At 39.2% G+C, this 13761-nt stretch overlaps 1 long non-coding RNA gene across 1 annotated transcript; it reads left to right on the top strand.

The window, feature by feature from the left end:
• The first annotated feature begins 715 nt into the window (after window positions 1-715).
• LOC142361466 (uncharacterized) lies at window positions 716-12104 on the top strand. Its single transcript, XR_012764104.1, has 3 exons — window positions 716-3945; window positions 4655-4896; window positions 9726-12104. It is a non-coding gene; the product is annotated as an uncharacterized LOC142361466 (long non-coding RNA).
• The last annotated feature ends 1657 nt before the right edge of the window (window positions 12105-13761 follow it).

Consider the following 13761-nt stretch of genomic DNA (forward strand, 5'->3'; position numbering starts at 1 on the left):
ATATGAATGGAAAACACTGAATTACTCCAATTCTTCTGAGTGCGACTGTCATACAAAGTAATGGCTTCCTAGGAAATTTTAGTGTTGCTCCTTATATATAAAGATACCAATGATCATTAATTAGATGACCACAACTTTTTTAAAGTAACAAAGTGTTTCTAGAAGGCTGGAAACATCACCTGAAGTACCTGACTTGCTGAACCTTGCACTCAGCAATCCTGGTATCTTTACTATCACCTCCATTCTCTATCTCCTTCCTTTCCTTTGAATAAAAGCTGAACTGTAGGTGAATTAGTTAAGTGAACACTACACATTCTGTTTTGGTGACAGAAAATCCAGTTGAGTGGGATTAATTGAAATATAAAAATAGCCACATAAAATATGGACTCAATGCTGAGTTGCATCTTAACAAAAACTTGTCAGAACCAGAGTGGTTATCAAACAAGAAATGTTTGAGGTGTTTCAATATTTTTGAGTTTAATTTTAGACAAAATTAGAAACCTCTGTTCTACAGAAACATTCTGTGGAGGACCACTTTCCCTAAGAAAATGGTTTGGATATTTCATAGACACCTCTTCGTCCCACACACGTTTGAAGTTCTACATATTTTGGGAACCTGCTGTAGTGTTTATATGTATTTTGGCCCAAGGGTCTATATCAGAGTCTTTTTATTAGGATTTAGGAGGAAAAACCCCATGACCAATCTGAGCTTTGTTTACAAGTGACTATTTTTCAGTCTCAAAACAGGGTCTCCCAATATTGTCATGTCAAATTAATGGATATTATTGGTGCTTAAGAATGACTTCACTGCTCTGCTCTCAGTACCATCCTGACACGAGCAGAGATATTCTCTATCCTCTTGCATCCAATCCACTCTCTTCAACAGATGCAAATAAAAGTGTCTGAAATGAAGAAATTGTTCCTATCTTCATAAGTGTCTAAATTAGGAACTGGCCTTCCTGATCCTCTGATCTGACCTTCTTTACAGCAAGCGTCATAAAACTTCATCCAGTACCAACTTCCTTAGATCCGTCCTGAGCCTTTACAACAACGGTTAGCAGATGTCCAGACACTCAGGCAAGTAACAAAGCCTCCCTGGGCTGTCATTAAAATCATATCCTTTACTTTTCATCTAGCTACATGAGGTATAATGCATCATTTCAGGAGCTCCTGTATAGTATGCAGAGGAGATACATACATGTAATTTCTAGAACAGATATATTGAGCAAAAATCTAGAATTCTCAAAGTTAAGAGTAGAAAAGTGCTGATACTTTGGGAAAAAAATGACCCCTCAAGACTGTGATACAATTAAATGAAATTAAAGTGAGCACAGAGAGCACATGACTGAACTATAAAATATTTATCTTAAGCAATGCTACAAAAAGTTTCGCTAAAACTAAGCTAAATCTCACCAGAAGAACTAGACATCAGAATTGCTGGCCAATGTAATTGTAGTCAAAAACCCGAATTCATTGCTTTAGGTATAGCTAATAAAGGAATATTTTATTTCATCCAAGTCCTTTGATTTCGAAGTGTGATATATCCAAGTGTGAAAAATGTAATTTAGTTAAGTTTATTAACTTCAGGATCACACAAGCTTTGGTTGTGCCGCCTTCTGCTTATGCCATGTCGTGTTCTCTCCCCTCTGATTGCTGCAATACAAACGCAAGCATATACTGCAGAAAATGAAAGACTCCAATGTCTCTAAATTTTGGTGCCCTTACAAGACCTGAAATGAGAACGTAAGTTACCTGATCGTAACTCCCAAACAGCTGTGGATTTGTAAGTGAAGAACTTGTTAACCAGAGTACATGTGAAGTGGGAATACAGATGCAAATGATAATGTATTTTGTCACCAATTCTTGCTTTTTATTTTTTATTCCCTTAAATCTTTGCTGAATGCTTAGGCATAGAAAGGAAGTCTGATGCTTAATTCGGCCAAGACTACCTTGCAATAGCTAAGTCACTGAATGTGACAGAGACAAGTGTTCTAAACCTCCTAATTTTTTCTTGATATTTTTTTTAATATTGCTGTCAAGAGAACTACCTGGGTACTTGTATTTCAGCTGATGTGAGTTGTATCCTCTATTGTGTTTCATCCCCCAAAAAGCCCAGAAAGTCAACACTCCAACTGCATGGTATGATACATTGTATGGGTTAGACAGTAGAAAAAGCAATGATTCTGAAAACTTCAGTAAAAGAAAGGAAACTATGATGCACTGCAAAGTATAGAATTAATTGAATTGGGTGGGAGGAAGAGGGGCAACAGTTCTTAGCTAAATTAAAAAGAAACATTTTCTCATGGGAATTGAAATTTTATTTATAAACTTCTGAAGTCCTTATTTCTATGTAATTTGTCCTGTTAGTCAAATTTATGAATTCGTCGGGTCAGATAATACTGACCTGCTCACAGATCATATTCTTAACAAAGTTAAGTTAAAAGGAGAGAAGTAGATCTCTTGTTTCTGTAAAGCTATGATGTTTAAAACTACTTGAAGAGAGATTTTTGACATAGCATAAATTTGGGAAAGACACATAATCACTTGATGAACTTTCAAAGTTTGAAACTACTCAAGCAAATAACAGATCCTCTTGTTTTTATTGGTGAATTGCAATTTCCAAGATTTCATAATTATTCATGAAAATAGAAATGCAGGAAGCATAAGTTGATTAATACTTTTTACTTTGGAGAAAGAGAAATCTAAAATTAAAATGTAATCTGTTTAGGTTTTCTTTTTCCTTGCTTCTGCTCTAATGAAAAGAAGGTCAATACTGTTTTGCCGTCTGAGGAATGAACCTGCAATGTAACCAGCATTCTATCTGAATGAGTTCAGGATGTGTCTGAAGGTGAATGATTGTTATGGATATCTTTGATATTTATAAAAGTAAGCTAGTTGTCTTGGCAGATTCTGAAATGCTTTGGGTAATGAGCCTAAAGGCTCCTGTCAGAGACTAAAGGATTTTGTGTGTGTGTAATGGGTACAAGCACTGCTCAGCAACAGCCAAAATGTTATCTACACTGTTTTAGATACAAATCCAAAACACAGCACCACACAGGATGCTATGAAGAGAACTGAAGTCCATCTGAGCCAGACCCAATAGAGTATATTTTTATATTAGTATTACTGCAAGGTGAGAACCTCGATTTACTTTTGATTTTTAATGCTATGAAAGAAATATTCTTCTGGAATTAAGAAGCCATGGTTTTGGGAACTGAGCTTCTTCAACATTCGGGTTGTGTTTGCTCCTTGCTTTGTGTCAGTCTCATATGAACATTCACAAGAAATTAAATTACTTCTTTATACGTGAAAGTAGTATATTGCACTTCAGTCCTCAATTTTGTGCTTGAAAATGAGTGAAACTTTGGACAGATGATTATTAGACAAAGGGCTGAAAATGCTGGGAGAAGAGTCCTGCACGACTAAACTGCAGAGCATATCTGCAGGTTCTCACCTGTGTCTATGCAGCATCACCAGCTGTCTTGAATAGCTTTCTGTAGGCTGGGTAACCTCACCCTGAAGAGAATCAAAAGCATTTGCCTGGTTTGTTCCACCGTGACTCTTGTCAGATCAGAAACTTCCAACGAGGAGATTGTTATGAAAAGAAGGCTGGAGGTCCTAAACCATCTCAGGTAGTTCTGTGATCATCATCTGAAAATATTGTTGTGCATACCAACTGTATAACTGGTTAGTGCAAAATAGAAATGAAAGTGCAAATATCTTGTCAAACAGAATGGAGCATTGTCAGGAAAGAGAGGAGATTAAATTTTAGTAATGTTGGATAGTACATGGCAAAAACTTGTTCCTTCTGATTTCACTGTTCCAGAAACGGACATGAGCCCAGGAAATGCTATACATTAAAGCTGGCTGGAAAATAAGTTGTTTCAATTTGGTACATGGTGACTTGGAAAAGAAACCCTAAAGAAGTAGAGATAATTATCAAGGGTATGGTGGTCAAAAGTTGTTTATTTTCCTACACCCACTATTGTTCCATATACATTTCTGTAAAGTTTTTGGTTCTTCCAATGTAACAATAACCATATTACAGAAATATTATAGAGTTTCTGTAATAATCTGGATGGTAGATCATAAAGTGCAGCTTCTGATGAAACTATATAATTGATCTACATCTGTAGGTACTGTATGAATGGAATCAGAATGATTCACTCGGTGTTCACAATACAAAGTAAAAATTTCAGTGATTGCTTTTAGAACATTCAGAAGTTTTCTTTAATTATTACTTTTCACCAGCAAAGTACAGCGTAAGCAAGTACTGCATTGAAGGTCACTTACACAAATAGTTTCCACTGACACTGGAGTATAGAGCAAAAGTATTGCCAACCAGAAAACTTCTATCTAAAAGCTGCGAGATTAAAACAACCAAAAGGTTAATATAAAAAAAATAGCAACTTATGTTGTTCAGGCAATAATCATCTTTTCTTTCATTTCTGAGTTGCACAAAAGGCTATTACAAATCTTGGTAATTTAAAGTATTTATTAAGTCTAGAAAGAGAGTCTTCAGGAAATAAGTTTTTCCTTTTCTTACCAGAGAAGCCATAAATAGTCCACTTGCTTCCCCTAAACAAACGAGTCTCTCAGGAATGACCCAAATCTTTTGCTTCAGAATGTAACAAAAAGTCTTCTTCTTTTTCAGACAGAAAGGTCCCCGGAGGTTGCAGAAGTCTTCTGAACAAATCCCAGGGATTTACCTCTCTGAGGGTTTTGTACCTATTAACGGCCAAACAGAAGCTCGTTTTCTCCATTTCTTTTCACTCCTCTGCCCCTGTACTGTCCTGCTGTTTCAGGTCCTGTCTCCCCAGTGTGTGCCCTCCAGCTGCAGAGCCACAGAGAGATTACGGCAGCCCATGTGCTTCCTGGTGAAGAGGTTGTCCTCAGGTATTTTGCAGAGCAGAGAGAGCTTTATTCCCAGCAAACACTGTCAACAATGGATTTTTTTGCAGGTTTGGGTATCACATTATAGATAGTTCCTTTCAGATTTTGGGAGATTTTTCCCAATTTACTGTTTCTTTAGTTGATCCAAAACAGACTACTGTGTGTTTCAGTTCCTGCTCAAAGGAGACTTCTGTGGTTTCTAATCCTCAGCAGACTCCAAACTTTGTAAGACAAACAGATTGCTGCAGTACTTCACAGAATCATCAAATAATAGCATGGTTTAGGTTGGAAGGGACCTTTAGAGGTCATCTAACCCAACACCCCTGCAGTGAGCAGGGACATCTTCTGCTAGGTCAGGTTGCTCAGAGCCCAGTCCAACTTGATCTTGAATGTTTTTAGGGATGGGGCATCTACCACCTTTCTGGGCAACCTGTGCCAGTGTTTTACCTCATTGCAAAAAATTTCTTCCTTATATCCAGTCTAAATCTACCCTCTCTTAGTTTAAAACTGTTACTCCTTGTCCGGTCACAACAGGCCTTTCTAAAAGCATTGTCCCCATCTTTGCTGCAGGCCCCTTTAAGCACTGAAAGGCCACAGTAAGGTCTCCCTGGAGCCTTCTCTTCTCCAGGCTGAACAGCCCCAACTCTCCCAGCCTTTCCTCACAACAGAGGTGCTCCAGCCCTCTGATCATTGCTGTGGCCTCCTCTGGCCCCGCTCCAACAGGTCGCTGTCTGCCCTGTGCTGAAGTCTCCAGAGCTGGACGCAGGACTCCCGGGGGGGTCTCACCAGAACTCCAGGTAGGGTCTCACTTCAGCTTCATAGTTTTGTTGTTTAGCTGACTAGATATTGAAATGTTTGTTGAATTGAACAATTTTTTCTAAACCATATCATATCTAGTTTATTTTAAATACAACAAAGCACTGAATTTATCAGCATGAGGCTGATCTACTGTTTATCACTGTTGTAAAATAGCTGAATTTCAGATAAGTTTCTATTCAAAATTTAACTTTTAGGGTACGAAATTAGGCTTCAGTGCTTAAACTGGCACTTCTGATCAGACAGTTTCCTTGTATTCTAATGGCTTCATATGCCTTCTCATTTCTTTGGTTATCTAAAATTATAATGCACACAGCAGAATTTAGCAACTGAAATTCAAATTGCAAATCTTTCCTTCTCCAAGCATTTTCCTTTACCCCTGCATCATTTCCTAGCACAAAACTTTTGATATATTTTTCCCTTTGGTCCCCTTTCAGCACTGAGTATTTTTTCCTTCCCTGAGGGAAAAGTCCTGTCCTTCTTTGTGACCCTTGAAGTCTCCGAGCACCGTATGTCTGTCGTTTCTGCATTTCGTGGACAGGAATGGAGGTAGCTGGAAACTACAGGCCAAGTGCAAGGTCCTACACCTGGGTCGGGGTAATCCCCGCTATCAATACAGGCTGGGGGATGAAAGGATCGAGAGCAGCTCTGCTGAGAGGGACTCGGGGGTACTGACAGACGAAAGGCTGGACATGAGCCGGCAATGTGCGCTGGCAGCCCAGAGGGCCAACTGTGTCCTGGGCTGCATCAGGAGAAGCGTGGCCAGCAGGTCGAGAGAGTGATTCTGCCCCTCTACTCTACTCTGGTGAGACCTCACCTGGGGTACTGCGTTCAGCTCTGGAGCCCTCAGCACAAGAAGGACATGGAACTGTTGGAGCGGGTCCAAAGGAGGGCTACAAAAATGATCCAAGGGCTGGAGCACCTCTCCTATGAGGACAGGCTGAGAGAGTTGGGCTTGTTCAGCCTGGAGAAGAGAAGGCTGCGGGGAGACCTGATTGCAGCATTTCAGTACTTAAAGGGAGCCTATAGGAAAGATGGGGACAATCTTTTTAGTAGAGACAACAGTGACAGGACGAGGGGTAATGGTTTTAAACTAAAACAGGGTAGGTTTAGGCTGGATATAAGGAAGAAATTCTTTACAATGAGGGTGGTGAAACACTGGAACGGGTTGCCCAGAGAGGTAGTGGAGGCCCCATCCCTGGAAACATTCAAGACCAGGTTGGACAGGGCTCTGAGCAACCTGATCTAGTTAGTGGTGTCCCTGCTCGCTGTGGGGGGGTTGGACTAGATGACCTCTAGGGGTCCCTTCCAACCCAAAACTTTCTATGATTCTATGATTCTACGATCTGTGCAGAACACAGCTCCATTGTAGCTATCTGCAAAGCCAGCACGTAGACTGGGATTTTAGTTGTAGGTTTGTGATTACTTTCTTTGAGTGAAGCTACAGAGGATTAACATTCAGAATAGCAGAGAAGTGTTTGGAAGAGGAATATGTGTGTTTTGGGAAATGTAGGTAGCTAGTTAATGGTAAGAAAACTTTGATGCCTCCTCAAAGGCACAGCCCATGAAGGTGCCTCCCTAAAGAAGTAGTTTTCAAGAGTCAACATGAAATAAAAGAGTGAGACAGTAGAGCCCAGACTACAAGATACTCAAGATCATGGTAGCTGTCTTAAATGAATTATTTTTATTACTTAGCGGAATGTGGCAAAGGCAAAGAGCTGCAAGCTGTACTTGTTATTATAAACTTGGACAGATAATTAGTTAGGTACTGACCATTCACTGGGTTTTATTTCACCCCCTCCAGAAAAGTAATCTGTGGTGTTCAAACACAAGAGACAGAAAGGCTCATACTCTTCTGTTCCTTGACATTTCATTTTATAAGGATGCAGTTTTATAATGTCAAGATAATCTACATGCAGAGAAGTTAAACCAATGACTCTGGGATGCCAGTGGTGATATCTTCTAAGAACTCTCTTGCAAACTTCATAGCCCTTCTCACTGACATGGTGGTATGGCCACCTCCTGTATTTTGACAAATTGATTTTGCTGTGAGGATGAAGTGGATGGTGCTCATGAGCTGACTCATGGTAGGGAGGTGTTCAGGCAGGCTCGTAGGGTTGTGAGAAGAGACCCATTCTAGTGGCTCCTGTTTGGTTTTCGCCTAGGCCTGATGATTGTCATGACCTGAAGCTGCATGAGCATGTCCTGGAATCAGGTATTTGACAGTTCACGGGGTGGTTCATGGAGTAGGGAATATGCAAGCAACCGAGGATGCTGCTGGGGCATCTGTGCTTTTGGCACCTCCTGTACCAGCCAGGGCTGATGCATGTCTTGATGTTGTATTTATTAACAAGGAATAATGTGTTGGGATTGTGTTAATCAGTGGTAGCCTTGGCTATATCGACCATGAAATAGTGGAGTCCAAGATCCTGAGGGGAATGGGGAAGGAGGGTAGCAGCATACCGACCCTGGATTTCAGGATAACAGACTTTAGCTTATTCAGGGACCTGGTAGGTGGGATCCTGTGGGAGGCACCTGTGAAGGGCAAAGGAATTAGGGAAAGGTGGCAGACCTCTAAGGGAAGCTTCCTTCAAGCTCAAGAATAATTCCATCCTGATACTCAAGAAGACAAGTTAGATTAATCAGGAGACCTCTATGACTAAACAGCAATACAGAGGACGTAGGGAGATGCTACAGAGGAGGAATTTGCAGACCTTGCCTTATGGGGATATAAAGGTTGATGCTAGGAAAGCCTGGGGGGAGATAATGGCTGATCAGTCTTGTTGCCTTCTAGGTTGAAACCATTGGCTTCATGAATGAGGAGAAAGCAGTGAATGTTGCTTATATTGACTTCATCAAGGCTTTTGATACTTTCTTCTGTAATATTCTGATCTGTGCATTAGAATATTGTGGTCTGGATGGGTGGACAACCAGATGGATAAAAAATGGATGACTGGACTCAGAATGTGGTGGTTAACACATTACAAACTTTGCTTTTTTTCTGCTTAATTAGTGATAGACTAGGATAGTAAAAAGGAAAGGACCCATATCTGTACCCTCTTATGGACTTGTTTGACTTCAAATAAACTAAGAATACGGACCGATACTTTACAGAATGGTGTCAATGTTTATGGATGTCAATAGATTTATACTTATAGATAGCTTGATGCAGCTTTATAAATATTTCATGTTGGGGACTGTAACATGTCTTGATTATGAGACAAAAACAGACACTGAATTAACACTTATGCCTTGTCTGGTACCATTATGCCACTGCCACAATCACCACAGGTTCTCAGATCATTACCTAGTTTAGTTATTAAAACTAAGGGTTAGTGTTATTTAAAGTTTTAAACATTTTTAAAAATATAGTGCCAAAAAGAAGACTTGAGAGAACAGGAAGAAATAATTTATTTGCCCAACTAATTTTTTTGTAGTGAATTATGTGGTCTGGGCATGTATTATGTACCTTAACAAACCCTGTTGAAAGGTGGTAGCTGCCACAAAGTTCATAAATTGAAAGTGGAAAAAATCACTTTGTTTTGAAGTGTCCAAAAAGGTCCAGACAATTTGGTTGTTTTGGTTATAGTCTTGTGGAATAAATATCTAATATGCTGGACTTTAATCTTTCCTAATATGCGGAATGGCAAGGTGAAGACTTCGTCAGAGGACGCTCAAATGTCACGTTAAAAAATGTGTGACGTTGTAAATTCTGGGTAGTAACTAGAACTGGTAGCAATTCTTAGGGTGAAAGCTTGAAAGTAGTTTTCTTAAAAAAAGACCACTTTGATGAATATGGAAACAAAATAGATGGTTCAGTTCTCTTTGTCTTTCATTCTCTCCCATGTTTTTTATTTTTCAACGGGAGGAGAAAAAGAAAAAAGGTGCTTGCATGTGCATCTGAGTGTACAAGAATGACAGCAATGAGGGTGTTTTCAGAACAAATTTTGAGGTTTTTTATCGTTACCGCAAACAGAAGTGCCTTAAAAATCTTTCTTTTATTTTTTTTTTAACAGAGGTACAAAGACTTTAATTCTTAAATAACTGAGCATCCTTTCACTTTCATCAACAATACCTACCTTGCACTTACAGTACTTGCGCCTTAGACATGAAAGGCTGTTGGGGCACATGTGGTCAAGAGGACAAGAAGTCCTGGTTTGTGTAAGCTGAAAATGGTCCACCTCAGCGGAGAAGTGCAAGGAAGGCTTGTTTCGTGCTGTGCAGCTACACTAACGACGGAAAATATTCCTCCTGCAGATGAGCATAAGTAGCGACACATGCTGTGTGACTATTGAATGACCTGAAAAATCCCTTTGCTTCAAATGCAGCACCTTGGTAGAAGTCGATGGTATTGCACTGATGAATGAGTGAAGAACTTGCATATGACACCCCTCATCCCATACACGTTATTCACCAGTCTGCAGAGATCCGAGTCATTTTGACCTCAACAGTGGCTGCCTTTCTGTGAAAATGTAAAGGGAAAACTTGGTAATGCTTTTCCTCGCCTCTCCTCTGCCCCGCTCCCCTCAGTGATGACAGAATGCCTGAGAAACAGAGTTAAAGGGCTGGAAAAGAGGAAAGGGAGTCTGATTTGTCCCAGGCTGGACTTCTCTTGATTCAGGTGTTTTGGACTGTGTCACGGAGGTGAAATCACTGAGGACAACTTGGCTGACATCCTTAAAAGCAATCTACTTGATGCATTACAACCTTCAGCTCGTTATTAGAGTTCCACTTAACTTCTAAAAAATAATTAATTTGATAAATAGGCTGTATTATTTGTTGTCCAAACTGTAATTAACTTTGTTCACCATTCGGTTTGAGGACCTCTGTAAATGATGAAAATAAGTAGATTTTTACAACAAAACGCCTTTTAATGCACATTGTTTAATGGGACACTACTTTAGTGGTAAAGTTATGATATACAAAATCTCTTTTAAATGCACATTGTTCAGTAGGAGACTAATGTAATTTCATTTAATGGTAAAGTTCTGATATACAGTGGGGGATCTGGATTCATGTCATGTGTATTGAATAACTGCCTCTGGAGATAGATTTGTTGTGAAAAATTTGGGAGTGCTCTGATCACCTCTTGGTAGGGTCCCTTGTATTTGCTACCTGTTGTTTAAGAATGTGCACAGGAAGGTGTCACTGCTCTCATCAGCAAACCCATGGAGGAACGACCAGTAGAAGAGGTTTTAGGGGTAAAGTGCTAAGACATTCAACTCCAGTCTCAAAAGGTGACGTCTCAGCTCCACGATGATGAGTGGTCAGGCCCCTGCCAGTTCTTCAAGTCTATGAACAAGTACCAGGAGTGTTGCTTGCTGCACTTACTACATGGCTGTGAATAATTTGTGGAGCATCTTTAGGACAGCCTTTCTCACTCCCTCTTCCCTCTCCATTTGATGTTTTTCTTGTCTTCTCACCTCTACTCCACAACCAGCTGAAACAAATGGACCTGTATAAAAAGGATTTAGCTGTAAGGTTTCAGTACAAGAATTCTGAATTATAAGAACAGTGGGTTCACATTCTTTACGAGCCTCTTCCAGACTTCTCCTGATAGACTTGTCCATCAAATTAAAAGAAAATTCAGACAGGTGCTTTTTCTAACAAAATTTAAATATTATCTTTTTTTTAAAAAATGTTGTTTTAAGATGCTTTTAAGATACCCTAGAGCATCACTTTAAAAACGAAGTTGATGATGGAAAGTTGCTTTTTTTTGAATGTACTGCTATTCTTATGCATCTATTCAAAATGTTGCAGTGTGAATTATACCAAGGAACTGTAACAGGCAACCAAATGTCCATCTGATTTTCTGTAATTATCACCATTCTACTTGAGCTTTGGAAGGAGGGTAGGCTCAGTTACTTTGGAGCTCTTTTCCAACACAGTTTTCTAGAATCTGACGGCTTAGTGTGATGTTGTGGCTGAGCTACGTAGCCCAGCTTTTTTGCAGTTGCATGTGTCAGTTCATTCAGGATTCTGAGGTGCATTTTCTGATGTTTATTCTTTCTTGTGTGACAGCTCTGAGGTGAATAACTTGTATGGAATAGCTTAATATTCCCGAGGGTAAAAGCCAGTACTTGCTAGTCTTTCCATGTACGTCTAGTATTCTGTTTCTTTTCTATAAGCTGTTAATACAAGTGCCAGAAGATGGAAACAGAGAAACAGAGTTGTGCTGAAAATAAAATAATAATAACAACAACAACAACAACAGTGACGGAGACACATATTTTTTAAGTGCAAAGTCTGAATAAACAGTTGGGTTCTTACAGCTGTAACTTTGTTTTCTCTAAATACAATGTAAATTGATCTGCCTTTTTCACTACTTGGGTTAGAAAATGTCTGCTTCATGCATAGAATTATAGGACTTCTAAAAACAGAGGTACAGCAGTAAATATATGTACATGTATGTCCTATCTGCTGTAAAAGCGGGGCTTTTGCTGTATCTGAAGCTCTGTGGTATGTAGTTCTATGTACAATCAAATCACAACACACTGCACTACAGGAAAGAAGTAAGAATTGACATTATTTAACTGCTCTTATTCACTATTTGCTATGCTAAGTGGTTTTAATTTCAGTCTTCTTAACTAGAGTGAAATATAGCTTACAAGAATACCATACAGTTCAAACTTCAAAGATATTGTAATGACTTTGAACAAGAAGGTCTCATTTAAAAACTATATTTTAATCTAAATAGTCTTCTCTTGCCTTGGCATGTATGCTCTGGTTTAATGAGACTCAATTTTAACAGTGCACAAGTGTTTTATGGAAAAATAGAGCCCTAAAGGGGGAAAATTTGCTGGGCTGTAGATTGTCTGTTTTTTTCTGATAGATTTAGTAATTTCTGTAGAGATCTTACCAGCTCTTTTACTACATTTAGCATGAGACAAGGATATAAATAAATGATTTAACTAAAATTACTTATATGTTTCCCAGGCAAATCTGAAATAGAAACATTACCCATGGCCAGACTCACTACCTTTCTGGCATGTCAGAATTCTCTGGTAATTAGATTTTTAAAAAGTAGTCAATTTTTCTGTTATTACCTTTTAAAGAATTCATGAGCCCCATGACAAAACAAATACAGGGGATGCTCACTCAAGGTAGGCGGAGGATGTTCTGTGAGTCACCTTTGTGGCTGGAAGCAGGACACTGTCACTCAGCTGTATGGTTTTTGCACTCAGATTTGGAGCTTGCCTTCACCTGTGAAGACACATTGTTCTGCTTAAAGCTCATCAGATTAGTTTCAAGTGAATTGCTAAGTCTAGGCTGACTCTTGTACATAATTAGCGATTAACATGTGGATTGAATTTGCTGCTGACAAGCTGTTTTCTGTCTTTAGTCTCTAAGCATGCAGCTTTAGCTGTTTCTACCAGAGGAAGCTTTGTTTCGTGTGGCAAAACTTTATGAAAATTTTGCATCAGGTGAGACTAGGAAGGAGAGTGCCTATGAGCTACCCAGACCAAGGCTGTTACAGAGAAGTAAGTAACCTTTCCTCTGGAGAGAGCAGCTGATTTGGGTACTATTCTTCTGCTGATAGTCAAGCAGAAATTCCTTACTGGAACCTAGGGACTTAACAAAAGGTTAATGAATGTTAGAAATTTCCTGTGAAAAGTCCTGGTCCTGGAAAACTAGCAGCCTCTAAGAGAAGGTCATGATGTTGAAAACTTCTCAGTAAATGCTCTTCATGAATACTTTTAGACGTACTTCCCACGCTCATTTTGCAGCTGGTCCATGATGGGGTTTTTTTAAACACATCTGAGATTTTAATAGCTTTTTTTCATTGCATTTAATTTTAACAGAAGAGTTATATGAGTGCTTCTGGTCTACAATGAAGGCATACAGAGTGTCAGATATTTGGAGACTATAGGAATTTGTTCTGCTGTTTAGATGGAGGAGAAACAAGATTGTACTGTTTTCCCAAAGTCTGAGATAAAAGGGAACAAAAGAAAAATCCCCATCCTTTACTGAGACCCATTTTCTTTATATTGTTCTTATTCAGGTCTGTCCACCAATTTTTCCCTCTGTTCTACGTTGTGTTTCTTCTCTAGA

This window comes from Opisthocomus hoazin, chromosome 5 (assembly GCF_030867145.1).
Source record: "Opisthocomus hoazin isolate bOpiHoa1 chromosome 5, bOpiHoa1.hap1, whole genome shotgun sequence".
NCBI classification, from domain to species: Eukaryota; Metazoa; Chordata; class Aves; order Opisthocomiformes; family Opisthocomidae; genus Opisthocomus; species Opisthocomus hoazin.